This window comes from Chamaea fasciata, unplaced genomic scaffold, assembly GCF_029207755.1.
Source record: "Chamaea fasciata isolate MVZ Bird 193981 ecotype frontalis unplaced genomic scaffold, bChaFas1.0.hap1 SCAF_5, whole genome shotgun sequence".
NCBI classification, from domain to species: Eukaryota; Metazoa; Chordata; class Aves; order Passeriformes; family Sylviidae; genus Chamaea; species Chamaea fasciata.
In genome coordinates this window covers 48,916,467-48,942,905 of record NW_027094090.1, presented here as the reverse complement: position 1 = coordinate 48,942,905, position 26,439 = coordinate 48,916,467, and the positions used below count along the sequence as shown (strand labels likewise).

Sequence of the window (26,439 nt, the reverse complement as noted above, 5' to 3'; positions counted from 1 at the left end):
GGAAAAAGGCATGAATTGCAAGCAGGGAGGTCCCCGTCCAATCTCACATCCTTCAGCAAGTCTTGCTCCTTGTTTGGCCACAACTTAACTACCATTTTTATATTGACTCCTTTCGTTTTTTAATCTATTTTTTTTTCCACCCTGCTGACTGCATGAGAGAAAACCTCCATGTTTATCCCACTCAACCTACCCGTGGCAGGGAGGCAACATGGCTGCCAGCATGCCTGGATGCAAGGTGAGGAGGTGAATGGGGGAGAAAGGGAGGCACAGGCATTTGCTGGGAAGAGGAATAAAGAAGGGGGAAAGAGCAAGGAATCTAACATATACACACAGACTAGCATGGGCTTGCTCCAGCTTGGCCCACGATGCAATTACCTGACTTGGAGGCTGGCCAAGCCTCCCAGGTTAAGTCCCTCTGTACTTGTGCAAAATGCTGTCAGAGCTGCTGGGACTGTGAATACTCAGGGCTCCGACAGCATGCCTTGGAAAAGGAAAAGTAAGAAAGGAAAAAAAAAAAGAACACAGACAGGGCAGGGACTGAATGGGCTTATTTTCACACAACTGCAATTGTTTTGTTGATGCGGAAAGGTAATTAAAAAAAGTTCTGATTTCAAACGTGCCACAGAATTCCCAGAGCCCGGAGGCTGCTGCTTAGAGGCAGATTAATCACACTGAATTCTCCATCTAGATATTGCATGCACTCCAAACTCCCACCGCTAATAGCTCTAATATTCTCCTCAGCGTGTGCATGCTGCTGGTGTTATGTTCCAGGAATATTAATTCCCCAACTCGAGCTCCTTTTGCTTGCGCATGTACCCTAAAGGCTTGCTGCTGGGCACCAGGAGATTATGGAAAAGAGAAAACAGGGCTAGAGGAGAACCAGGGTGCAAAGGTACTGGCTGCAACTCCTCGAGGAAAGTCAGTAATGTTCTTTGGATAAGCAAGCCGTCCAAATAAAATCTACCTGAAGGCCAAGTTCTTTAAACAAAGACAGCCAACTACACATGCACAAGATGGTTGAAATTAAAATGAGCTCCCAGTGCTGGCTTTGTGTTACCCATTCCCACTACCCTGAGACTTGCTCAAAATCTCAGTCCTGTTAATTGTGAGCTCTGAACTAGCGGTTTCATTTGTGTCTTCTGCTGGCGTCTTCCCCCAGCCCCCCTTGCCCCCAAGCAAGGCTTTGTGCATCTGAAACTGCTGTCACATGCCAGTAACAGTGAAAATATAGCAGGTTTTAGTGCAAGCATCTGAAGAGCAGGTAGCACTTTACACTGCAAGTCTCTTCTACCCCTAGCAAAACTGACAGGCCAGGGGGTTCATGGCCCAGCTCAAGGCATTCCCAAGATCCTCATGCCACACAGAAAACAGGAAAGGGGAAGATGAAGGCAGGAGAGAAACACGTAATTTTTCATTGCATTCAACTCACTGCCATTCCTGATAAGCAAGTCAGAGTGTGTGTGATCTATATATATGGACAAAAGGCCAGCTGCTAAGCTTTAAAACCAATAGACGCTTGAGAAGTACATTTAAGATGCCTACGAGGTAATTTTCAAAGCTGCTAAATGCCCAGTGCTTCCAGTGCTGTTCACCGAAGACTACAGGTAGTCACCAGGTTAAAACTGGTTCTTAAAACTGGCCATACCAGGACTCCAGAAATTACCACGCAGAAGAGACCTCAGAAATGGAAGGTGGTGGTCATGCTTCCATTTAGTAGGATTACTTGCTTGACAAGAAGCTGTCATGAGGCTTGATTTTCTTTGCCAAACAGTCAAAATATGTACCTCCATGTAACATAAATCTGTGTACTTATGTCAGTACTGAAAAATCAGAAGGGGTTTTCCCCTTTTGTTGCAGGTGTTTCTGATAAGCAAACCAGTACCATACCTGAGTCATAGGTTAAACGGGATGTTTAGACCAGCTCATCAGCTCTTTTCACAGCTGAGAACACCTTACCTAGTCTCTAGACTAAAATTTGTAACACCACAGGTGCACAAGCATAGGTGGTGGCCCTCTCCACAATCATGACAAGTCAGAAAGAAAAGGCATATTTTTATGGCTAAATATTTTACAGGGGGGCTGTTGTTGCTGGGAGAGAAAAGGATAGGAACATTTTTGAAGCTTCTTCTCCTTGCTGTCTGCACCATGCAGGTCTTCAATCATACATGCACCTTGAACTCTCAGCCAATTCCTTAAACTTGGTTTCTGCTGCAGGGAGGGAAAGGACAGGACTCCAGCTGAGGCACTGCCTGTGTAAGGCCCTTGGGGCTTAACATTGCTGTAGTGGGCAGGGAGAGGCATGGGCTTCCTCCACTGTGATAAACCAAGGCACTGGCATCACTCTATGTAGCTTAGGTGCAAATCTGTGATCCTCTTTCTCTCTTTGTGCACAAAGAATGAAGCTGATAGCAAAGCTGACATCTAAATCCTCTAATATTGCACATCTGAGATAACCCCAGTTGGTTTTGTTTTTCAAACTCAAATATACGAGAAGGGAGAAAGACACGGAAGGATTTCAACCCTTGTCAAACCCTGTCGCCAGCCCCCTGAGTTAAAGATCTGTGAACTCTTACATGGGATGAGGGCTCTTTGCTTTTATCTCCCTGTGCAGCCTGTGTACTCAGCCCTTTGCAAACAGATGTTTTGCCCTCCGAAAGGAAACAGAGGGAGGAAAAGAGAGCATGAACACAGGGGAAAGAGAGAGAGAGAGAGAGAGAGAGAGAGCGTGAGCAAGAATGCTGTCTGCAGATGTCAATCAGGACTTCAGTCTAGGTCTAACCTGCCAGTCCTGCAAAAGGAGGATACATGAATTTTCTAGTTGGATAGTCAGTGTCATCAAACAAGAAAATTGTGAGGTTTAGATTGTAATGCAGTCTCACATTCAGGAAAAAGGCCTTGCTACATGGAGATTATGTGGGACTGAGGAGCCTATTCCTAGCACCTTAAAAATTAAAAATTTCACTACAAATAACTGAAATGAAATGGTCAAAAATAGTACAGCATTTCAGACCGTTTTTGTAGAGCATGGTAGTATTTGGCAAGGGGAAAGTGATTGTAGGTAGAATACTGTCAGGTTTAGGGAAAGCTTTCTCTGCATTTAAAAAAATTATACGAAGGAAAATATTCTTAGGAATGAAGTCTAATGATTACATGTATATAGAGTGTCATCTCTATCTTGGCGTTTAACAGAAATCAACTCCCCCACACCAACACCCTCCCCTCCTGCCACCCACCCTGATATTCTTCTTCACCACTTCCCACCCATTAACCCAGTACCTGCAGTGCAGTGTTCAAGTGGGACTGGCGGAGCTGCTGCCGCTGTCATCTCCTCGGAGCTGGCAGTCACCTGCCAATCTCGCCCCCACTTCCTCCTCCCTCCTGCTCCCCCCCACCCCTCGTCAGTGCAGCTTTCCCTGGGGATAGATCTCTCTGCCCCCCCCCCCCCCTTCCAGCAGCCTCACAAATAACTACTGTTAACTCAGTAATATCCCCCTCCACGGTTTTTTAATTACCAGCTGTCCACAGGGCACAAGACTCTCATATACAGGGAGAAATGGGCCAGAGAGGCAGGCTAGCAACAGGGCATTGGAGAGTTTGGGCTGATGTGGGTTTCAGCCGACAGACAGGCTCCTTGTGCTCCATCCACGTGGCAGGGCTGGCACAGGCAGCCTGCAAACCCCCGCAGGACACTGCCATCCTGGGCATGGGCACACGTAATGTGCCATCGTGCTTAGGGAGAAGGGGACTTGGTCCTGCAAGGGCTGGTGCGGAAAGCTGCTCCTGCAGGACAATGCGATGCTTTGCTACACCAGTTGAGGAAGCATCATCCAGGACAACATTTGTTTATACAGTATTTTAAATGGGAACAAAAAAAAAAAAAAAAAAAAAAAAAGTAGGGGAGGAGAGAAAAGGAAAAAAAAAAATCAGCTGCATTTCTGTTTGTGTATCTTCACCAAATACATCTCTCTTTTCACATATAAAATGGGCGCTTTTTTTCCTTTGCAAGACAATAGCCTTATTTCACCTTCTTTTTTTTGTGTGTGAAAATTCATCCGTCTGTGGCCTGAGGCTTTTTCTTACCCTTTTATTAAATGGACACGGCTTACTGAACTTTCAGACAACCTCTCCACCTAGTATTTGTTTGTTCACACCCATTTACACTCTCTTGATTTTTAACAGGTCTGAATAAGGCTTATTTTTTTAAACACTCAGTTAATGAAGTTTTATCTGAATAGTCATAAGCCTATTAGAGCTCAAGTTGTGCATCAAATTCCCCCTCCCCCCTGGAGGTTAAACAAGACCAGAAATCCTTTTGTATTTGAAATAACACACTGGGAAGAAAAGAAGCAAAGAAGGATAAAAAAGCCCAAGCACCCCATTAGATCCCTTTTAAATCAAAAAGAGACACCAGAAAAGGGGCATAACATAAGGCGCTTTCCCCCTTCCCCCCTCTTCATTCTTCTCCTCCCTCTTTTGTAGGTCACCTTTACTATGAAGACATTGATGCTTCAAGTCTTCATTTGCTTAAATGAAGGAGTAAGTTCAACACCCCAATTAGGTAACCACTGTACCCCAGGCAGGCAATGAACGGGAAGGGACATCCAGGGAGGGAGGCACCCTGCCTAAGTTGAGGACTGGGTCCTCAACACACGAGTGGGATTGGGGAGTTTTCCCTGGGAAACAGCAGGTGCCTTTGGAAGAGGACAAGTTTGACAACATGGCACTGAAAATGCTGGGCTTGAGTGAAAGGGGAGGAGACAGACATGCTGTGCTGAGGGATGGCCCTGACGCTGGCCTCTGCACCCTGGGAAGGGCTGAGGGCAGCAGTCGAGGGGAAGGGCACGGCAGTCGTGGTCTAGGAGTCCTTTGGCAGCCGTCCCTCCATCCCGGCAGAGCATCCTGGCAGATGAAAGAGCCCCCACTCCCCTGAAAGAAACAGCAGCCTTCCCAATGCTTCATTAAACTAACACAGCTTCCCGCCATTGCCCCGGCAACCGACACAGGCCTCCTGTTTGCCAGCTGGGGGAATTAAAGGAAGCCTGGCAGCCAGCCCTTGCCTCCTCCAAAAGCTCCCCTTACACAGTCAGAAGGCATCCCCTGGCAGGGGAGGGGACCAGGTGGCTCCCAAGGTGCCAGCTGAGATGGGGGAGTCCTGCCCACCCCCACTCTCACAAGATGCAGTCCCCAGGGGGTCAAGGACCCTGCCACTGCCACCAGCACTGCTGCTGGAAGGCAACACAAAGCTGGAGGGCTCACCAAAATGGTCCCCAAACTGGAAAAGGACTAAATAACCCCTGGACGGTCCAATAGCGCAAAGGTGGACACTAGTCCTCTCCACAGCATCACCTCTGTCCAAATGCGATCAATAGTTCACATTAATCAGCAACACATTCCTCTTGCTGCCCATCCACCAGCTGAGTGAGTAAATTATATCCTCTTGTCCCTGGTTTGCATCCTTCCGTCCCTGGTTTTCCTCCTCTCTCTTAAACTACATATCCTGTGGGGTAAGCCTTAACACGACCCCCACTTCAACCCCTTGGTGGATGAAGAAGGCACCAGGGACCACCAGCTGCCCCACCCTTTGCTGCTCGCCCTTAGAGATAGCTGTTTCAGGCAAAGCTCCAAATGGAGCTGTGTTGTACCAGCCTGTGGATGCCCCCCTGCTCTTCTACCTGTTCTTAATCCATCCGTTCAAAACAAGTAGATGGACCCTTCAGCTAAGGCAGAGACATCTCTCTGCAAGTCCTCAGCAAAGCAGGTCTGCCCAGATCCCAAAATCAGACCTGCTGGGCTGGCGTAGCTGCAACATACCAGCTGCTTCCAGCATCTTCTTCCCACCACTGTCCCAGGCCACCGAAATCACAAAGGAAGCTCAGCAAATTGGTGAGGAGAGGAAAACATCTCACTTCAAAACAGCAACAAATGAAGTAGTACTATTCACTTGCTCGGGCATCCACATCTGTTTTGTCCTGTTTTCCATGACTACTGGCTGTGAGCAGAGGTCTCACAGGGAGGAGCATTAAGTATTTATTCCAGCTCGTGGTTTTGTCAGCTTCTGATGCCACCAATGTGTTTCAATTCTGCTTGAAAAACTACATTGCTTATTTTATTTTTAATCCAGGAATCCCAAAACAACCATACAGAGGTACCTCCAATCTCCCCAGCAGTAGCCCAGCTTTCCAGCACACATTTCATAACAAACCTAACTGTCTGGAGAGACCCATTTCAGTCCCACCTTTGAACAATCTATGCCCTACTCCTCTCTTATTTTGTGATGATATTTAGCTTCGTGAAATACTACTTAGCTACATTTAGAACAATTAAGGGGAAAAAAAGGAGGAAACTAAAGAAATTAGTACATTCCAGATTCTGGCCACAGCTCTGCATTGCATGAGGAAGTGGCACGTGGAAAATGTGGAGCTGTTTATAAGCATTAAATAACAATCTCTAGCAATCTTGCAGGGGCAAACATAAAGGTAGTGAGTCCAAGCAGCCTTATAAAAATTAGCTCAGCGATCCCACCTCAGTGACAGAAGACAGCACTGTAGTTAAAGGTGTGTCAGCAAATCTTGAGCAGAGGGAAACAGGGGTAGGATAATACAATCAGATCTCTTCCTTCAGTGGAAAGCTCTCAAAAAGAACTGTTACAGACTGTTAAAGGGGAGCTTTTGAGGTTAATGGGACTGTAAATTATAGTGGGAAGAATACTGCCTCATCTTTGATGAGGGATGTAGAGAAAAGGGGACACTTTTCTCTACTTGCAGGAGAAATTAAAAGGCAAAGATGTTTGTGCAGACCACTGCAGGTAATGGCCATTAGACTGGAGAGCCTGGTAAAAAGTTGCAGGCCTGCCACTGGTCCTGGTTTAGCCATGTCTCCTTCTCTGGAAGTTTTTGATATTCTCATCTTCTGGTTCTCACCTTTTGTGGGGCTCTGACCTCGCAAAAAAACCACATATATAGACACACAGAAAAAAAGGCAGGTTCCTATTTCTTAAGCTTTTCTCTACAGCAATAAAAGTCAGATCCTGGAGATTTAAAACCAAATGCTTTCCCCAAACATTTTTTCCAAAAGAAAGCAAAATTATGTTTTTATTTGTTGGGTTTTTTTCCCCTTCAGGTATTGCCGGGTTGTGGAGGGATAGGCGGCTGACAAGTCCTCAGGCAAAGAGAGATCTGCAACAACAATCTGGACAGGTCTGTGCCCTGTCCCCACCTCTCCAACTGGGAAGCACTTATAGCCTGCTGTTGCCAAACCTACTTTTATTTTTTCCATGCTCCTCGCTAATTAAACCTTCAGTCAGGTCTGCCTCTTCTCCCACCTGGACTAGTTCAGCTCCCTGCTTTCACATTTTTTTCATTCTTCTCCAGACCCAGGAGATTTAAGTTTCCCGGAGGATGGGGTGGGTAAGGAGCGGTCTCCTGGCTCAGGCGAAACACGGTCCCCCTCTGGCTTCTCTCCTCTAGGGCTGGTTTTCCGAGCAGAAGAGATCGCTGTCAGCGAGCCAAAGGCGCGCAGGGCTAAGGGGAGGTGCTGGTCTCCGTGCGCGCACCGCGTCCTCCTTCCTCACTGCTGCCATACATGATTAATCATCCCTGAGACACGCCTGCTGCTTCCCTCTGGCTCTCCAACAACCACAACAGCGGCGGGCAGCAGCAGCTGAGAGCACAGAGACCTCCTCAGGTTCCCGGCCTCAGCCCAGCGAGCGTTTCCCAGCGGGGACTTGTGATCGTCGCACTCGTCTCTCCCGCACATGCCGGTCCTGCCTCACGGCCTCGCAATTAATCGTTCCCCTCCCCCCATTTGCAAACTCGGCTCATCTCCCACCCCTCCCCCACCCCCCCCCTCCATCTGTGTCTAATTGCATTTCATCTGTAGTCATTCTCTGGAAAACTCACCGGGAAGGTGTCCAGGAGACTAGCACAAGCTTAAACACGCACTTGACACGGGGAGCCAGGGAGCAGCCCGCCGCTCTGCTGGGGTGGATCAGGGGCCCGAGGGAGCTGGTCCTCTCAGCAGCCCACCCCTCTCCTCCCTGCTCCCAGCCTGGCTGGGGGATGCGGTGCCTGCCAGCGGGCGGGGGGCTGGCAGCTGGAGAGAGGCGGCAGGGAGCCAGGAAGGGCCGGTGAGAGCCAGTGGGGCAGAGGTGAGACTGCTCAGATGCCAGCTCCTGCTCCACCGCGGGAAGCATTGGCTCCCCTCATTCCTCCGCCGAGCACCGTCGGCCTCGCCGTGGGCTCTGCCATGGCCAGCGTTGGGCAAAGGCAGGGGAGAGGCAAGGTCCCACCGGTACGACCTGCCCCCAGCGTGATCCGGGGGCTCCCCTGGCTTCTGGCTCTGCAGAACGATGTCACCATCCCCATACAGGCACTCTCCACTTGCATCACCAGTGTTCCTGCCTTGACCGGAGCACATTTATCCCCGACATGTCCCAGCTGTGTCTGGTATGGCAAGTGCATCCCTGCTGGTCCACAGCTACACAGTCCCACCCCATCACCTTGCTACTGCTGGGATCCTGCATGGCCTCCTGTAAAATCCAAACATTTTCCAAGGGCTTGTTCACCCTGGGAAGGGAGCGATAAGCTGGGCTGAGCGGACAGCACACTGGGCACTGCACACCGACTCATGCTGTAGCCACTCTTACTCAACACTGCTGGAGGAAGCAGCTCAGCTCTTAAATGCATATAAAAATGCCCACACAGGAGAGTCAAGAACAGGGAGGGAGCCATAAACTCATACCCCATCTTAATGCATGCCAACTTCCTTGCATCAGCAAACATAAGTGCCCAGTGGTTTTACACTAAAAGCAAGGTTTCCTCCTGGAGACATAGACCCTGGGCTATTTTAAGGGTTTAGACCTTGGGTACAAGATCTGCAGCCCAAGGGCTGGATACAGACACAAGTTCATTTTGTGTAGGCTGGAGCCACCTGATTTCACACATCACTGCTGGACAACGTGAAGCTGTGGACTGATGTGTGGCTGCCCAAATGCTCAGCTTGGTTCTCAACAAGAGGAAGGCTCTCCGCCTTTTCCAAAAGAGTCAGTCTTCCAGCTGTGGGAGGATAGGGAATAAAGTACTAACCTATGTAACACCATCTTCAGCTTTGTCCATTTGCAGCCAAAACTCTGAATATAAAAGTTCACAGCTCAGATGAGGGTGACAGATTTATTTCAGTAGGCCAGCAACTTAGACACGGACAAAACTTTTCCCATTTCTTTTTGCCATCAGCTCTACAAACAGATCTGCTTCTATCCAGACTATCCAGAGAACAGCGATTACATCCAGGTAAATCCCAGGGTTTTCCTTTCACTTGCCTCCCACTGACAATGGTTACCCACCAAAATCAGTTGAAGAGCTACAAACAGAGAAATAAATAATTGAGTTACCACAACCAACAAGTTACCATTTGCCAGCCGAGTCACAGAAACACTGAATCAGGTGACCTCCTGATAGTTTAGGCAAATGTTTTACTACTTATTGCAATGAAGAAAGATCACAGAGTCAAACTACTATAGCCCAGATGACAATTTATAATCTTATTGTGGTAAATAAACTTGCTGGTGATCGTCTGTTCATATGTTTTACTCTGCTAGTATCGCACTGAGTCAAATCTTTTGATTCCACCAAATGGCACAAGCCAAGTGCATTCCTGCAGTACAATTGCAATGCAGTTTGTGGTGAGAATGCAAAAACCCCTACATTTTTATCCTTCTAAACCCCTTCTCAAGATCATTATCCTAATGAAGAATGCTACATTGAAACTATTCATCTCCACAGGCCGATTCAACACAAAAATATGGAAATGTATCTTTAAATAAGCATGAGGAAAATGAGGAAAAAATTATCCTGCCTTTTTCCTCATTCTTCCTGAGTGTTGGACACTGAACCAAGAATTTGAGAAGTGTGGGTTTAGTTCCCAGTTTTAATGCAAACTTTCTGCACCATCTCAAGCTGCACAACACAGTTCTTCATGACGCTATAAAATGGGGACAGTACTACTTCTGACACAAAGCAAGGTGAAATACATGCACCAGTGCTTATAAAAAGCTCCATACAGAAGACAAGGGTTGCATAAATTACTAAATATAAATATACACATCAGATTTACCTCTGCCCCAGAACTCTGACTCTGTAAGGTAGTCTACAGAGAAGGGTATTTCCCTGATGCTTTACCATCTAAAGCAAACAAATACCTGTGACAGAGCAGACAGCACTCCATCTGCAGATGAATTTTACCTGCTTTCGATGCTAATTCAGAGCCAGAAATGCTGGGAGTAAACAAAATCCATTACAAGACAACAATTTATGACAAATGAGATCAATAGATGGACTGAGGACCATTGAACAGGTTCCCCCATACACAGCAAGACGACAGAAACTACCATCACCCTTACAAACTCTTGCAGAAGTCAGCTGGGTGAGACAGAAACTTACCTGTTCTCCCACTGCTAGTGGCACTCTGCTCCATGTCAACACACATCCTCCACAGTGGCAGAGGAAGTTTTTACTGGCATTGTCTGAACTGTATCGTTACAGTGCAATGACTGTCAACCCTGTCTCATCAGCACAGATTTTTCCTTATCAGAGAAGGGATGCACAATAGGGAAAGAGAATTACGTACACACAAGCAGCGTTTCTCCAATGCTCAGCATAAAAATCTAATCAAAATTGTACCAGAATGGTGATGTGAAAAGCACCCTGCCAAGTCCGTAATAAATATAAAATTCATATCTTACATTTCCACAATGTATCACCTCTCATTCTGCAGTACTTTACGCATTGTTGGGACTCAGATGAATCCCCAGATCAGAACAGATTTGTATTGGAAACTAACATTTTTGTTGGCTTCACATTCATTCAAATTACAGCCCTAAGCGAGAGTAGGATAACAGGCACTTAAAATGGCCCCTTGAATGCGGCAGCAGCCATTTTAAATGGGGCCCAACTCCTTCCAGCCGCCAGACTGATTCCCTGAAAATCATCCCCCACCCACATCTCACTCCTGAGCCCTGAATGAGGTCCTGTTTCCCCTTCCACCCTCTCTGTGGCAAAGACAAAGTGGTTACTTTAGGGTGCATAAACAGCAGTTTCTCCCCAGTAGGCCAAATTGAGGATATCCTAAATGCAAACACAAACCATCTAATTTTGGAGACTGCAACCACCAAAACCTGAGAAAGTCTCAGGTTTAAAGCAAATAAATCCCTATCTTCTTGTTTTTCACCTTTCCCAAGCAATACCACCGCACATGTATTACATGCAGCATCTGCAGAGATCAAGAACTCTGCGAGAGTTGAGCAGTCACCAATAGTAACAGCTTTTCCTTTTTCTGAAGACCTTGTGAACTGGGAGAAAAGTAGAGATGGCAAGGAGTGAAAAGTCATAGTCCACCTCCCTGTGGCTCATTATCTTAACATCCATTACTAAATCCTTCCTGGCAGATGCATTTGCCAACTACTCTGATGGGAACACTGAGCAGTGCCATTCTTTCTTGTCCTATCAATATGGCTATATGACAAAACTGCACTGCTTTTTTGGCCCAAAGTTGCACTTTCTAAAAGACAAATGCATAAAAGACAGAAGGTGTTAGAAACCATAAGGAGCACTACAAGTGTTAATAGCAGTAGGTACCTTAAGACAGAACTACTGATTGTAGTCCTTCAGGCATACCATACATAATCACTGCATGTCTACCTAGGAAAGGCATCTTCTAAATGCTCAGCTAAGGCTAAGGTGTCTAAACAAAGATCAGGTTTTCATGACTGTTCAAAAGCCTTGAGCAGTAGGTGTTCAGTTCTAAATTCTGCTGTTGCCTCTAACCAGCCACAGACGATCTCAAACTCCTCTGCTTTATCGTTAGTGGTAGCACAGCTAACTCAAGACGGCAGCAGTGGAATGCCTTGTAAGGTTTCCCTTTTGTTAGTAAGGTTTTGGAGATCTTTGTGTTTTTCATATTTATAGCTATTCACTCCTTGGGGCACTGTTTACAAACCAAGCTGAAAGAAAAAACCCTTTGGAAGCCATAATAATATGAATGGCTTAAAGCAGGAAAAAAGAGCTAGTAATACTTGGAGATGCTTCCAAAAAATTACATTATAAAGGTAGGAGTCTTCTGTAGCTTTAGGTACATTAATCTGCATCTATACTGATGAAATCAGGAAAGATATTTCACCTCTGACAGCAGAAACACAGCTGCAGTACATGCAAGAATCGGCTCCTGACATTAAAAAACACTCCAAACCCTTCCACAATGTCATTTAGCTTACAACGAAATGATAAACTATGCATCATTTGTCTTCCTTTTTCTAGTAGAGATAAAGCCCTAAAACAACATCATATAAACTGTGGTCTATAGGTCACTGCTGGCATGTGAAGCATAATAGGAAGTTAGTGCAGTGCCCTATCTGCAAACAACACTCTACAAGCCACAGCACCCAGTAAAACTGCCTGTCCACTGCCCCGTGTCATTTTTCTCCTTATAAACTCTGCATGTTTTTATGTTTGCATGACAGAAAAGCATTTACATTTACATGTAAACCATCATCCAGAGTGCATCTGTCTGGACCAAGGGGAAGAGACAGTCTGAGACTCTTCCTTAGAGAATGAGCCATCATACCTGAACTATCAGCATTTGGTACTCAGAGTCACTGCAGTGACACAGGCACAGGAGATGCAGGATGCAGTCTCCTGGAGAAGACTGTTGTGACAGAGCTACTTCTGTGTATAGGTGGGCACTGCTGGAGGCAAATAGCTGCACTTACTGCCTGTGCTTACAGTATTATTAGCCGTCTCTAGAGCTGACAAGCCTCAAATTATTTCGGTTGCAACCATACCAGAAAGCTAGTATTTGACTCTGGGCTAAACCTGCTCAAAAAAACCTCATGACAAAATAGAAGGTTGCAGAAGAGCAACAAGTGCATAATCAAGAACCAGAAATAATTTACAAACACAAAGACTAAACAGGAGATCTCGCTAAGCAATGGTCAATGAGCCAAGAAGTGAACTGTCTACAAACCTCTGAGATGCACAAACTAAAAAGAGAATCATTCAGTGCCACCTGAATATTCAACACAACCTGACCACTGCTGCATGGGGAAAAGAGCACAATCATCTTAACAGGAGACATATGGTCTTGTCTTCTCAGGAAAACATTGGAAATGCAATCACTCAAGACAGCTAAAATTAAAATGAACGCCAACACCAGAAAACACATGGAAGGAAGAGATAGATATGGTATCTACTGGATTTTGATCATGCATGCAGCAAGGTAATCAGATTGAGGTGGGGGGGGGGGTGTTGTGTTGTTGTTACTGGCTAAAGGATATTCAATTCCACAGCTAAAATGCAACTTACTCTTCACATCCATCTTGCTTGTGGATAACCAGGCCTCAGTGTGGCTCAGTCCCTGTCACACAGGACTGTGACACACCTGTACCTACAGTGCAGTGAAAGAGGCTTCAGGCAGAACCTCCTTTCTTGACTCTGCCAGGATAATCAAATAACCCTGCTGAATCAGACTGGTTGTTTGTTTTGCTTAGAATGTATTTACTTCAACAAGTAATTAATATTTTAAGTAGAAAAGGCCTTTGTTGAAGATTCACCACATTCACCTCTTCAATTAACGTTTTAGACATTCACATTCATAGATTCATTTACACCTCCCACTTGTCCTTCAGCAATGCCAGAAAAGATCAGAGTTTACATTCCTGGCATCTCAAAGATAAAACAGAGAGGGAAAATAAAACCAAATCCTCCAGAAAACAGAAAAATCAAAACCTACATCAACCAAATAACAAAAAACCCAAACCAAACCAAACACCCAAACCTAAACCTACCGGGTCTTCTATCCATCTCCAGAAAGAAGAACTGGTGTCCGAGTTGTTTAGAAATCTCTCCCCTCTCCTATGCAATACTGCAGCTGTAAGATGAATTAGAAGAGCAGCTTTGGCAACCGGGGCATCACCAGCCACTGGAGGAGAAGACCTGAGCCCCTCAACTTGGACATGGGGCTGAAAAGTCTCACACTGTGGCTCTGCACCCCAGTGTGGCCAATGCAGAAGAGGTGTGAGGTGGGGGGATCTGGCCCCACTCAGTACTTGCAAGAGGGCCCAGATACTTCTGCTTTGCCCGCAGTGAACTCGATGTACCCCGGTGATGGACAAGTACCACCAGGGTGGCTGGGATATTTGCATACGTTAATTGCAATGTCAAGGTGTTTGTGCCTGCCGCACTCACTTCTTCAGGGGGAAACAGCAACGACGGGATTCGGATCTACCTGTGCTGTGCTGGTGATGTCACAGGCAGCTATTTCCAGCCCTGTTGCCATGGAAACCATCAGGCCTCGGCACCAGTTAGCAGTTCAATATATAATTTACTTATTCTTTTTCACCTAAGTGATTAGACTCAAAATACAGAAGCATCTCACACACCCTCAAACCGTCTGACTGTTTCATAGGATTTTCTCAAAGGTGAAAACCAGCCTGAAATTGTGAGCTGGGCACTCTCCAGGGGGAAAAAACCCAGGCAAACAAAAAACCTAAACGAGATTTGAAAAAAAACCACAACCTTTTTCCCTGCTTCTTCCCCTGCCATCCCAACTTTCAAGGGAGATGTTGTGGCTCCTGGAAGGTTTCACAGTGCTGTCACCATCTGAAGGAGATGAGCCAACATAAAGGAGGAGATAAAAGCTCAACACAGGAGCTGCCACCTCTGGCAGTGCCTTTGGTCCATCCCGCCCAGGACACCACACTCCCCGGTGTCCTCCAACGCCACTGACAGGGCAGGGCACTTGCCCCATTCTGTGCCAGTGGTGATGGGCAGCATCAGGATACCCAGCAAGTCTCCCCTGGCTCCCCTAAGTGACCATTGTGCATTAAGGAACAAGTCTCTCCTTATTAATCTTAGCAGGAGTGGTTATGGGTGCTGCTAGTCAATTTAACACCTACCAGAGCCCTAGGGAAGGCAGCTACTCCATCTCCACCCCTTCTTACTATTCCGGATTGCAGTGGTTGCCCATATTTTCCACAACTTTCTTAACTAGTGTTGTGAGGTGTCAGAGGTGAGTTGATTTCTCTGCTTTTCCAATGCCTAATTAGTCACTGCAGAAGCTTATTTGAGACCCAAGGTTATGCTTTAACATACTGTTTCATTGAGAGAAAATAGAAATATTTTTACAGGGAGAATTTTCAAGGGATCCATCTACCTTCAGGTAGTTTCAAAGTATCTGTCTTAATGTTTCTTATTGTACTTCATTATATTTTAAATCAGTACTTTTCAAAATGGGATGTTTTAAACATCAATTTTGAGAACTAGCTGCTTTGTGGCTGAATCATGCAGTCTGGCAGAACAATAGTAACACCAGCACTCCACAGTCCCCCCATTTCAACCCTGCATGGGCCATCCCGCTCTTATTTCCCAAAACAAGTAATCACAAATCATCCCTGCTGCATGCCTTCTCCTCACCAGTCCTTCCTCATTTACAGACTTGGCAGCAGGGAAAAGGGGACAACCACCACAGAGAACAACCAAACAAGGCCAAAGGCTTTATTTGGCACAGTTTTAAATCAGGCACATTACTCTCTAAACAGTAAAGGAAGACAAAAAATCCACAGACAACAAACTTTCTGTAGCTACTTTTTGTTGATGTTTTAAATGCTTTACATATTAGAAGTTGTCCTCTACAACACAGGACAATTATTTGAAAGCCAGCAGGACAATTTGGCAGGGGACTGTGCCAAGCCATTAACACAACAGTTTGAGGGACTATTTTCTAGGGAAAGGAGGGTGTTATCGGACACCATTATGACCTCGAAGAGCAAAGTTTAGACATCTCCCTACTCCAAATTATTTAATGTGATAATCTAGAGTGTTCAGATGCTTAAAAAAAAAAAAAAAAAAAAAGCAAGCCCCATTTTGCCCTGAGTTCAGAAACACAAGGGTAATGTCTCAAAAGTACAAATCAGATAATCTACAAAGCTAAGTGAACTGAACAAACCTTTTTCCTTATTCCGTCCCTTTGCTTTCTTCCAACTCCTTGACCTAACCCACCTTTCTCCAAATCACTGCTTTCATTTGCACTCCACTTCCTTTCTTTCTTTGATCTGCAGCATCTCCTTTCCTCTCACTTTCTGAATAATTCTTCCCATTCCTGCAGCTCAACACCAGCCTCTCACCAGTACCTCTCAGTCTAAACTTCCCTTTTTTAATATCACTGGTCCCTTTCTGACCCTTCATCCTAATTCTGCTAGGTCACCAGGTGTGTCCCCTCTCCGTTGATATTAAGATTCTTCTACCAATATCAACTATATTAAACAAGCAGGAGCAACCCAGATTTCAAAGATACCGTAAATAAAAGATAAATTTACAAGTGAGTGAGCAAAGGCCACATGGCAAGTCAGTAGTATCGTATGGAATAAAATGCAGAATCAGGCTGATCTGTACCTGGGCCACTTCATAGTCTCAACTGGATCACAGCACTGACCAACTGAAATAGATTTATGTCAAGTCTAAACCAGAAACAGCCACTGGAAAAAAAAAAAAAAAGTTGTTTGGCAGTACATTGAAACAATGATTAAAAAGATGATTAAATGTTTCTATTTTGGGGGAAAAAAATACTAACCAAAAAAAACCCACCAAAAACCCAAAAAACCTCAACCCAAACAACAAAGAACATCTTTAAAACCCTTTTGCTACACTAACTCATTTCACACAGGGAACAAGGCAAGAAAAACATGTTGCAGTGACTTTAGCTATGGGAAAACAGACTGATACTTTGGACTGAGCTGACAGCTGACTTAAGAGTCATCACTAGGGCTAACATCCTCCTTCTCCCCACAGCCTCAGTGGTCTGGCATGTCTTAAAACTTGAAGGGGGGGAAAAAAAAAAGCCCTGCTGATTTCACAGGAAAGTATCCAAAGAGCCTGTTTGGAGGATGAAGTCAACTACATATGGTTCTATTTATTTGTTTGTCTTGGGGTGGGGATAGGGAGCAAGTGGCAAATTTTCAGCCCTAACAACCTTCATAAAAGCTTATGAAGTCAAGAGTTCCTCAAGGAAAAGAAACACTCTTAAAGTTTGTGTTTATTACTTAAATGCCAACATATTTGCAAGATTCCAAAACTCAGGCAGCATCCAGCTTGAATGATTAAAGATTATTTCTCCCTGAAGATTTGAATCCAGCCCAGATAATCTGTAATCCAAAACTGCCTTTGGATAGCAGGTCAATACAATTTACATAACTCCAGCCACCCCCCCCCCCCCCCCCATATACAGAGGTGATACAAAACAGGTACAACTAGGCAGGTCATGTCCTAATGCACACTTAGACCTCTCCACCACAAACCAAACCAAACTGCATTTAAATGCATGACCAAAGCTTTCTGCATTTTCTTTTAGTGGGGGGAAGAAAAATATCTCCCTGGGAAACAAAAATACCCTTTCTCTGTGCTTTATGAATGGGAACTGACTTAGAAAAAGACAGGAAATGAAGTAAGGTTGCTTTTTTCCTCATTTTCTATATTATGACCACAATGCATACATGCATTTCTACATTTAAGAATATAACCACATACTCATACGTATCTGCATCTCATTCAAGCACTGGTCACTTGGGAAAACTTAGAAATTCAATAATTCTGCGACTCTGATCCTACAAATATTACCAGTTGGGAGCTAACATACATTTCTTTTTTTGTTCATCCTAAAGCTTTGAATTATAATTTGCTCATTAGCCTAATAAATCTCTCATCCTTGTGTGGCCTATAACAGCAGAAAGAGCAGTTATTATAGCAGTTCCCCACTGCAGCAGGGGAAGCTTGTCTGACCTCAGCATCCCTCAGCACTTTATGCAAACATGGATCCAGTACAGCACATGTATATCCTCATGGAGCTTTCCTGCTAACCCAAACACAGGAAAGCAAGAGGTGTGCAGAGTGCACAGAGACTTTTATCCAGTCACAAGAGAAAAATCCCATCCCCAGGGGTTTTCTCCATCTGCTCCAGGTAAGAGAAAATTAACAATCTGTGGCACAGGGGCAACATATGCTGTAAAAAAGGTTCACTAGCTCAAGTGCTTTGGCTGTGCTGAACATTTCAGTTGTGACCAACATAATTTCCTGTCATTCCACTTTTCCCAAGTTGCCCCTACATCTGTCCTGAATCTATGTGAAATTCCTGTTTATACTTGGGTAAGAAAACTAAGAGATATTAACAGTTAACAGATTTTTTATTAATTTCTAAAAAGCTTCTCAATTAATATAAAAATGACCCCAAAACAATGAGTCTGGTTTGGGGAATTTATTGTTGTTGTTGACAAGTTGTTTTGTTTAACTTTTTTTAAAAAAATTTTTTCCCCCAGGTTTTTTGGTTGTGGGGGTTTTTTGGGGGGGTTTTGTTTGGTTTTTGTTGGGGTTTTTTTGTTTGGTTGTTTGCTTGTTTTTAAGAAAAGAAAGCCGAGATTGTGATTTTGATTCTGTTGTAAACTCCCCTGGCCCATTCCCAAAACATACGCCTTATGAGCAGAACGATGACTCTCCTAAATGTACGAAATGGGGCAATGTTGGGACCTCTTCCAGAATTTCTTTCCATCTGTCCATCTTCTGCCCAGCAATTCATCATCTCCCCCAAATCTCTAACTCCACTGCATTCTTCAGCCCTGGCACTGACGTTTATCTCTGTCCCACATTAACCTGGTCACATCCCACCTCTGAGCAACACCTTTGCTCTTCCTGGAGCTGTTTCCTTTTACAGAGATGACGCCACTTAAATTCTCCAGTTTACCATTTCCAAAGCCAGGCGTCACTGGGGCAGAACCCACTGCTGGCAAAAGGAAGAGGGATGATTCTGTGTCACCGATCTTTTGTTTTCTACTGCAAAAACAGGCATCAGTCCAAAAAGCAGAGGAATTAATTCTGCCTCTTCTGCACCAGCTCACAGGAGCTCCGATAGTCCACTTGTCCCGTTTCTCTTTCGGATTCCTTTCTAAGCAAGGCTGAACTCTCTAGCACCATTATCTGACCTAATCCAGCCCTGCTGAAATCCCATCATTTGCCTGCACAAACATGGAAAGAACTAGTACTGATCTTAGATTCCAGACTACCAATGGTCCCTGTGCAGAAGAGAGTTAAGTACTAATATTGCATATGCCCAGAAGAGGTGGCAGAAAGACTCTTCTGCCTGCAGCAGGTGAGAGACCTGCAATTTTCCTGGGAATCGGGCTTTTTCCTTTAGCCTTCTGATTTACAGCGCAATCAATACGTTGCTGCGCATTGCTGCCATCCCCTTTAGTTTCAGAATTGATGGGCGGCAGCGCTCCAGTGCTATTGTGTTACAGACAAACTGCGAAATGCCACCGAGGCGAGTGCTCGGCTGAGTCACGCACAGTCAGCACAACACAATGGGCCAGAAGGGTTGGAAGGCTCTGCACGGACCCGGCCTTGCCAAGGCATCCCGTTCCCTCCTGTCAGCAGCCCTTGCCAATGCCATTTCTTGCCCCGCAGAGGTTCTGACAGCAGAAATTATTCTTAGGTCTCCCTCCCTCTCGCACATATATACACACACAGGCGTTTCATCGGATCACTTCTCAGCCTGCGATAGCCTTATCACACCCTCATAAAGCTGGGAAGTACTATTAAATGGGGATAACAGGAGAGGGCAACAGCAGGAAGCAGACGAGTTAGCTAAATGAGCTGAAAACAACTTGTCAGATAACACGTCAAGACAATCCAAGTCCTTGCTTCTGCTGAGGGGGCAAAGAAGCCCCTCCTGCCTCTTTTCCCTCAGCACATTTCCCTGACTAGATCTGGCTGAAAAACGTTGTCTTTACTTGGCTAGTTTACCACAGCATACTTGCAGCAGTAACAAGGAATGTGGGAGACAAGTGGGTCCATTCCATTTGGTAACTGCGCTGATCTCTATCTACATCAGCCTATCACAAAGCCATGCCCTTAGGAACAACCTGACACCTGCAACCCAAATGCCAATATCGCTCCATCTCCGGGCCATAGATTTCAGCTCCAAATGGTGAACAGCACTGAGTGAGTGCAAGCCTGCTTTCATTCAGGTTCTTCCATCTGCTTCCCTTCCCCCCGCTCAGTCTGAAGGGGTTCAAGCCAAATTCCTGCCTTTCTCTCAGACTCCCACAGCCAGAGCTTACAAGGGGAAGCCCCCCAGCACATCCTCTTCTGGAGGTGCAGGGAAACTAAACAACGTCATCAGCAGAGGCAGGCTTGGGTTTGAAGCGCACCAAGTCAAGTCCTCATCCAGCACCTTCCCTCCAATGGGATGGCCTATCTTTTCCCCTTTCCCTGAACTGCACATGTTCTAAATGATACTGCAGCCACAGCACTGCCAGGACCACTTAATACAAACCTGCAGCTCGAGAAACAACTATTTAGTGCATCATATCAACAAGCACCTGTTTCATAACTTGACACCCAATCCTGCCCTTTCACCTTCCAACATCTTTTGAAGGCATTTTCCAAGAACAACTTCCTGTAAACCAGCTTCCAAAGCCAAACAGACCTAAGAATGCTTTAATTACACTGCAGCAGGTAACACACCTTTTCAAAGCTTTAAGGAAACAAAACACAAACCAAAACAAGCTTCTCCCACTCCTCACAGAACGACATGAAGGCACAGAAGGATCCTCGCTGCCAGTGAGAAAGCCAGTTTCCAAAGCCATTTCCCCATGTGCCATCTCCGGGTGTGACCGGGAAGAAGGATCCGTTTCATAAAAGACAGCCATGAAAAAACCTCTCTACCCACCACCCTATCCCATCAGGAGCAAAGGCTTTGCTCTAGCTTGGAGGAGGGCCTTTGTGCTGGCAGGCTAGGGGATATTCTGGGCAGCTGGACAACTCCACATTCCTTTCCCTGTGAAACTTGTATGAAATGCTGTGTCTTAGACAGACACTAGTGCTTAAACTGACGAAAAGAGAAAGAGAAAAAAACCCCACATTTAATCAATATTCCCAACTGGCTCATGTGCTCATATCTACAATGCAAGGAGAAGAGAAACACCTAAGAGGGGCAAAGAGAGGGAAAAGGGAGCTTCTTCAGATTGAATGAGACACATTGGAGAGGAATGACAAAATGGTCAGCAAGTGCGTTCCGAAGTCACACAGCTGTACAGGAGCTTTTTGTACCAGAGGAGATTTTATAGCAAGCCAGAAAATAAGCTGCTGTCTCCAAAGGAGCACAAGGTATGGCGTGAAGAGAAAGTAAAGGAAAAGGGAAGTTCAAGCTGCTGGAGCAGCTGTAATGCTTTGACTGGAACCAGTAGATGATCAGCTATAAAACACATTAGCTGAGTGTATGGGGTAGGTATGAACAGAGGCATCCTGCATTTTTGTCTCCAGCGCCTGCAGTTCTGGCAGGAGGCTCCCTGGATACTTGGACATGGAGGACAAGTGAAGGCATGATGCAGGAGGGAGTCTTGCCAAATTGCAGTCCCTGCAGCCACAGGATAGAAGCACATGGAGTTCCTTTGACAGTCCAGAAGACAGACTGGCCAGTATCTTAACAATTAGACTTTTGCAAAGATAACAAAAATATCCACAGTGGTATCAGACACAAAATCAGTTATAAACTAGTGCAGACCTTCACATTTCGAAAGTCTATGAAAACCAACTGACAGAGACATAAAGAAGCAGCTTCTCTCTTAGGATCATTGCTCGAAATTACTCACACTGGAATAGTTCTTCACTTTCCGAGGACACCTGGTGTCAGCTCTGGCATCACAGCCAGCTCCAGTGTCCAAGACAGAGTATCAGACTGAACGGGTCAGTGGGCCCAACAACAGGGCAGTGTCTCTGGCACTTTACCATGGGCATAAAGCAAACCACACAGCAACACATGAACCATGACACCCCACACAGTGATGATCCAGCAAGATGCCACAGTAAGAGGCTTGGAAGAACCACTGACAGTAAACATGGTCTATCCAACCAACACCTCACTCAGTTTCATTCTTCATTCATGTTTATCTTATGTAACCAAAATAATGAAAAATCCATTTCTGTGGTATTTGACATTGAAGTTTGTGCTATCCCACTGCATCAGCCTGCAGCCTAGGTATCAGATGTGTAAGAGTCCTAGGAAAAACAGGAATAACCTGCAAATATCAGGAAAGTAGATGCTCCTCCCCAATAAAGATTAAAGTTCAAGAGTTCTCTGGGGAAGAAGTGTGGCTTAAAACAAAAACTCAGGGGAGGGCACTTAGAAGGAGGATTGAAATATAAGGCTACATTTAACATAATGCTCTTCTAGGGAAAGACACTTCTGCCGTGCAAAACCCACTATGGCTCATCTTTACCTGAACGGCCCTCCCACGGGGTCTGATCAACTAAAGTGTATGTTCCACTGCCAAGGGACAGGCAAAGGCAGATGACACAGAGTGCCTCTGTGAGGTCTCTGTGACCTCCATTCTCCCAAGGCACAAGCTGGAAGTCATTGCTCCTAAAAGGTATTGAAAAATTGAGAAGTTTGGACGGGGGAGAAGATCAGATTCTATATTTGAGATTCTGGGAGCTAAAAGGGAATAAAAAGCTGGTTGAAGCCTAGCTCCGTTAAAAAAACCTATGTGCAGACATAGAAACAATGCTCATTTTACTTTAGAAACCAGGAAACGAGGTGGAAGGAGAATGCAAGACAGCACTGTGTTTCTGCATTAGGGTTTTTAAGTACACTGCAGGATTTCTGTCTCAGAGTACTCACTGAGTTACATCAGACTGTAATGGCCTGTTGATTTTGAGAGATTATGGTAGCGCTGCTGATGCAGGGGGAGAGGAGATGGAAGGAGAGAGAAGATGTGATGCATCAGCCAGCGTGCACACACATTCCAGACGATTATCCCTACACTCCTGTGTGAGAAAGACACGGCAGATTCACAGCAGGACTAGGACCAGGAGCGGACCATGCACGGGACCCTGTTAGCAACCAGCACAGCCACAGCAGGCGAGTTTTTGCCCCTCGGGGGCAGCAGATGCCAAAAGCAACATTTCTGCAGGGGGAGTCCCATCCAGGGCTGGCAGGACCAGAGCCACATGGCATGGCATGGCATGGCATGGCAAGCATAATGGAGAAGGTGAATCTCATGTTTAAGGTGTGCAACATGTTCCTGAGATGGATTCAATCTCACTCTGCCAGGCTGACAACTTTGCTTGCCTGCCTATTTCTCTCTCCTGTATTTCACAGAAAGATGGTATCCTTTCCTTTTCCTTTCTTTGCTCCCGGGCACAAGCAATCAAGAACAAAGGATGAAAGAAAAATGCAGGGGGGGAAGGGGGGGAGTGAGGCGGGGGAGGGACATTTGAGAGTTAGGGAGCAATCTTTAGCAGAGAGAAGATAATTTAAAAAAAAAAAAGGCAAAAAGAGATGCAGAGGCTTGGAAAAAAACCCACAATATGCAAATGAGGTAGAACAAAAATCAGAGCTGGGAAAAAAAATAAAATCACACTAAACCAACCCATGTCTCCATAGGCTCTGTGTCTCTCAGACAAGGAGATGCCATTGGGGTGAGGGGTTCCCAAACCCTCCTTCCACCCTCCACCTCCAGCAGACACCCGTGGCTCACTGCAGGCAGGCAACCTACCCTCTGGGGCATAGCAAAGGAGGGGAAGAGGGAAGAGTAAAGCAATTCTGGAGCAGTGAAAATCCTTGTTTTCTCTCTGAGGTAGGGAGCTGTGGGGCAAACAGAACCAGCCAGGTGCTTCTAACACGATGTCTATCAAACAATCTGATTTCAAGCTTCACTGGAGGAATCCCTCAGCAGCTGCTTTAATCTACTGCAGCACTTTTCCCCCACAGCAGGCTGCATTCCCTTTGTGCCTCCTCCACTCTTCCACTAGGACAGAGGTCCCACAGGAGCAGAGACCTCCACCTCAGCTGGCAGGTTGCCTCACAGACTGAACTACCTCAGGCCATACCACAAGCTAAGGAGGATCAGGCTTGAACTGGAGCTTTCCAAAGGGCATCCAGCTGCACAAGGAAAAGCAGTTTTTTTCTCCTGCAGATGACATACTATTCTTGATGCAGAGCCCTCACACTGCTCAGAGGTGGGTGTCAGCAAAGGTGGCTTCTTCCCTCCAGACCACGAAGTAAATAACTCATCCATCAGCTTGTTCATTAGCGACACTGTAGCTGGCAGTGTTGCGACACACCATAGTGCAGTTGCCCTTCTACTCATCATTTATTTCTTCTCCTTCCAAGGTATGGCAAAACATCAGTGCATGCTCCTCAGCTGGGAACAGTGAGAGCTGCAGGGAACTAGGGAGCAGCAGGATTACTGGCTTTTAGACAAAGTCTGGGGCTGATTCACCTGAAATACCACCTTTTAGCACCAGGAGTGCTCTCCTTTCATGTAAACAGCAGCTCCTCTGCTCCAGCTTTGTTCTCCTGTCCACATTTCTATTTGTACCATTATTTGTTTGTCCAGTTCTGCCTGTGAACACCTGAATATAGGGACTATAGGCTAAGGGTTGGTCCTAACAAAATATTTTTTAAAAACTCTATCAATATCAGAAACATGGTATTATTTACTTATTACCAAGAAGCATCACTTAGTAAATACTAACTGCCTAGAAGTATAAGTCACAGTTGTGTTGCAAAGGTTAGTTAAAAAACAGTTTCAAGTAGCTAACAAATTCCACATCAAAGGTGTCTAAGCTCTGGTGGCATGTCTGAAAGCAAAAGCTAAACCTTGCACCATATTTTACGAAGGACTATGGATATCAAGGTAAAGCAAACACAGGAAGCTGTGCTGGTATTGAGGGCAGTCAGATGTCTAGGGGGAAAACAGCAAGAGAACAAAAACACAGCAGTGAGAGGACAGGGAGAAGACAACTCTAAGTTTTAGCAGAGATTTCTCCCATGCAGATTGGTAACTCCAGTCACCTGCAAAGGTCACTCGCACCTCCTGAAATCGGAATGGCTGCAGGCACTGGCTGTAGTTCCCAGGAGCTCTCTTGCTCCCAAGCGTGACTTCAACACCCCAGAGACCCACAGGGAGGCAGAGTGAGAAGATGCATGATGTCTCAGTTCACATCTTAGCCAGGTTTGTGTCCCCATCAGTAAGAACTGCCACCACAACTGACACTAATTGGTTCTCTTGTCATGCTGCAGAGGGGACACAGACCACATGGGTACAGACAGGAGGCCTCCCTCTCCCTGGTCCCCTCAGGTCACTGGTAGGTGCCCTGGTGCATGCATAGCTGGTGTTGCCATGATGTGTGATGCCTGCCTGGTGAATAAAGAGCATCACTATCTAGAGCTGTTGAGCCTGCGTCACTCACTGCAAGAAGCGGGGGGGGGGGGGGGGGGGGGGGGGAGGAAGAAGACAACTACCAGCTTAAACCAGATTTTACTGGTAGGAGCATCACCAGAATCCAGGCTCTCAGGGACTTTACAAGGGATCCTGAAACATTACTAGCTGCAGTTGCAGCCTCCATATCCTCTGTCAGCCTGGAAAAACACGAATTAGCACATGTGTGCATTAGTGCATGTATGTGTTTGCATGTGCCTGCAGTGGAAATATACACAATAAACAGCACGAGGAAGAAAGAGATTGTTGTTTGAAGCTCAGAGAAGCTATTTGTAAAAATCTGTGTGCAACTGAGAATGAAAAAAAGGCAAAAATTACTTTCATCTTTCCGTGAGGCAGAGGGGGCAGGGAATTAAGCGTACACACTCCCCAAGCAATGCCCAGGAAGAATTATGCTGCTTGTGATAAATGCACTTTTCTGGTTCTGTGAAAAATCTGACATCATGAAAGTACCTTGAATGCAATTACTGGCATTTGTTTAGCATGGCAGGGCATTGCACTGCCACTGGGCTTGCTCCTCTCTGCTCCCAATTAGCATGCCAAGTACTCCAGCCACACACATGGACTCACAGGTCAGGGATTGGTGCGGAGGAGCAGCAAACAGCTACCTGCCCACCAATGAGGGAGCGAGTGATGTGCTGGAAAGCTCCAGCTTCCTTCATTTTACATCCTCCCATCCCTATCATATTCTTTTCCTCCACTCCTCCAGGGTCTCTGGAGGCAGTGATAAAAACCACAAGCTCTCCCCCTCCTCTCTCAGATGGTCTCATTCACGGCTCATGGCAGACCCAGTTTTCTCTGGGGACTCACTAATGAAGACGGCCAACGTTAATCTCTTTCCCCCTCCCTGACGGGTCGATTTATAGTTCCACGGAGAGTCCTGGATTGCAGCCAGAGGGCTTGACACATTCTTCTTGTTCCAAGACGAAAGGGGAGGGGGTGAAGACAGGCTTGCGCACACACACTGAAGACGCACACACACATTTGTGATTTGGATTCAGCTGGAAGATGCAGCTGGAAAACCTGTTTACCTGTTCCGAAATGGTAGCTGAAGGGAACAGCAGCCAACAGTGCCTTTGTACATATGTGTACATTCCAAACATCTTTGCGTTTCCATAGCA

General features: G+C 45.8%; 1 protein-coding gene across 1 annotated transcript in view; it reads right to left on the bottom strand.

Moving 5' to 3' along the window:
* Positions 1-26,439, bottom strand: part of TCF20 (transcription factor 20) — a 127,479-nt gene that overhangs the window by 78,756 nt on the left and 22,284 nt on the right. The gene's annotated exons all lie outside the window — the stretch shown is intronic.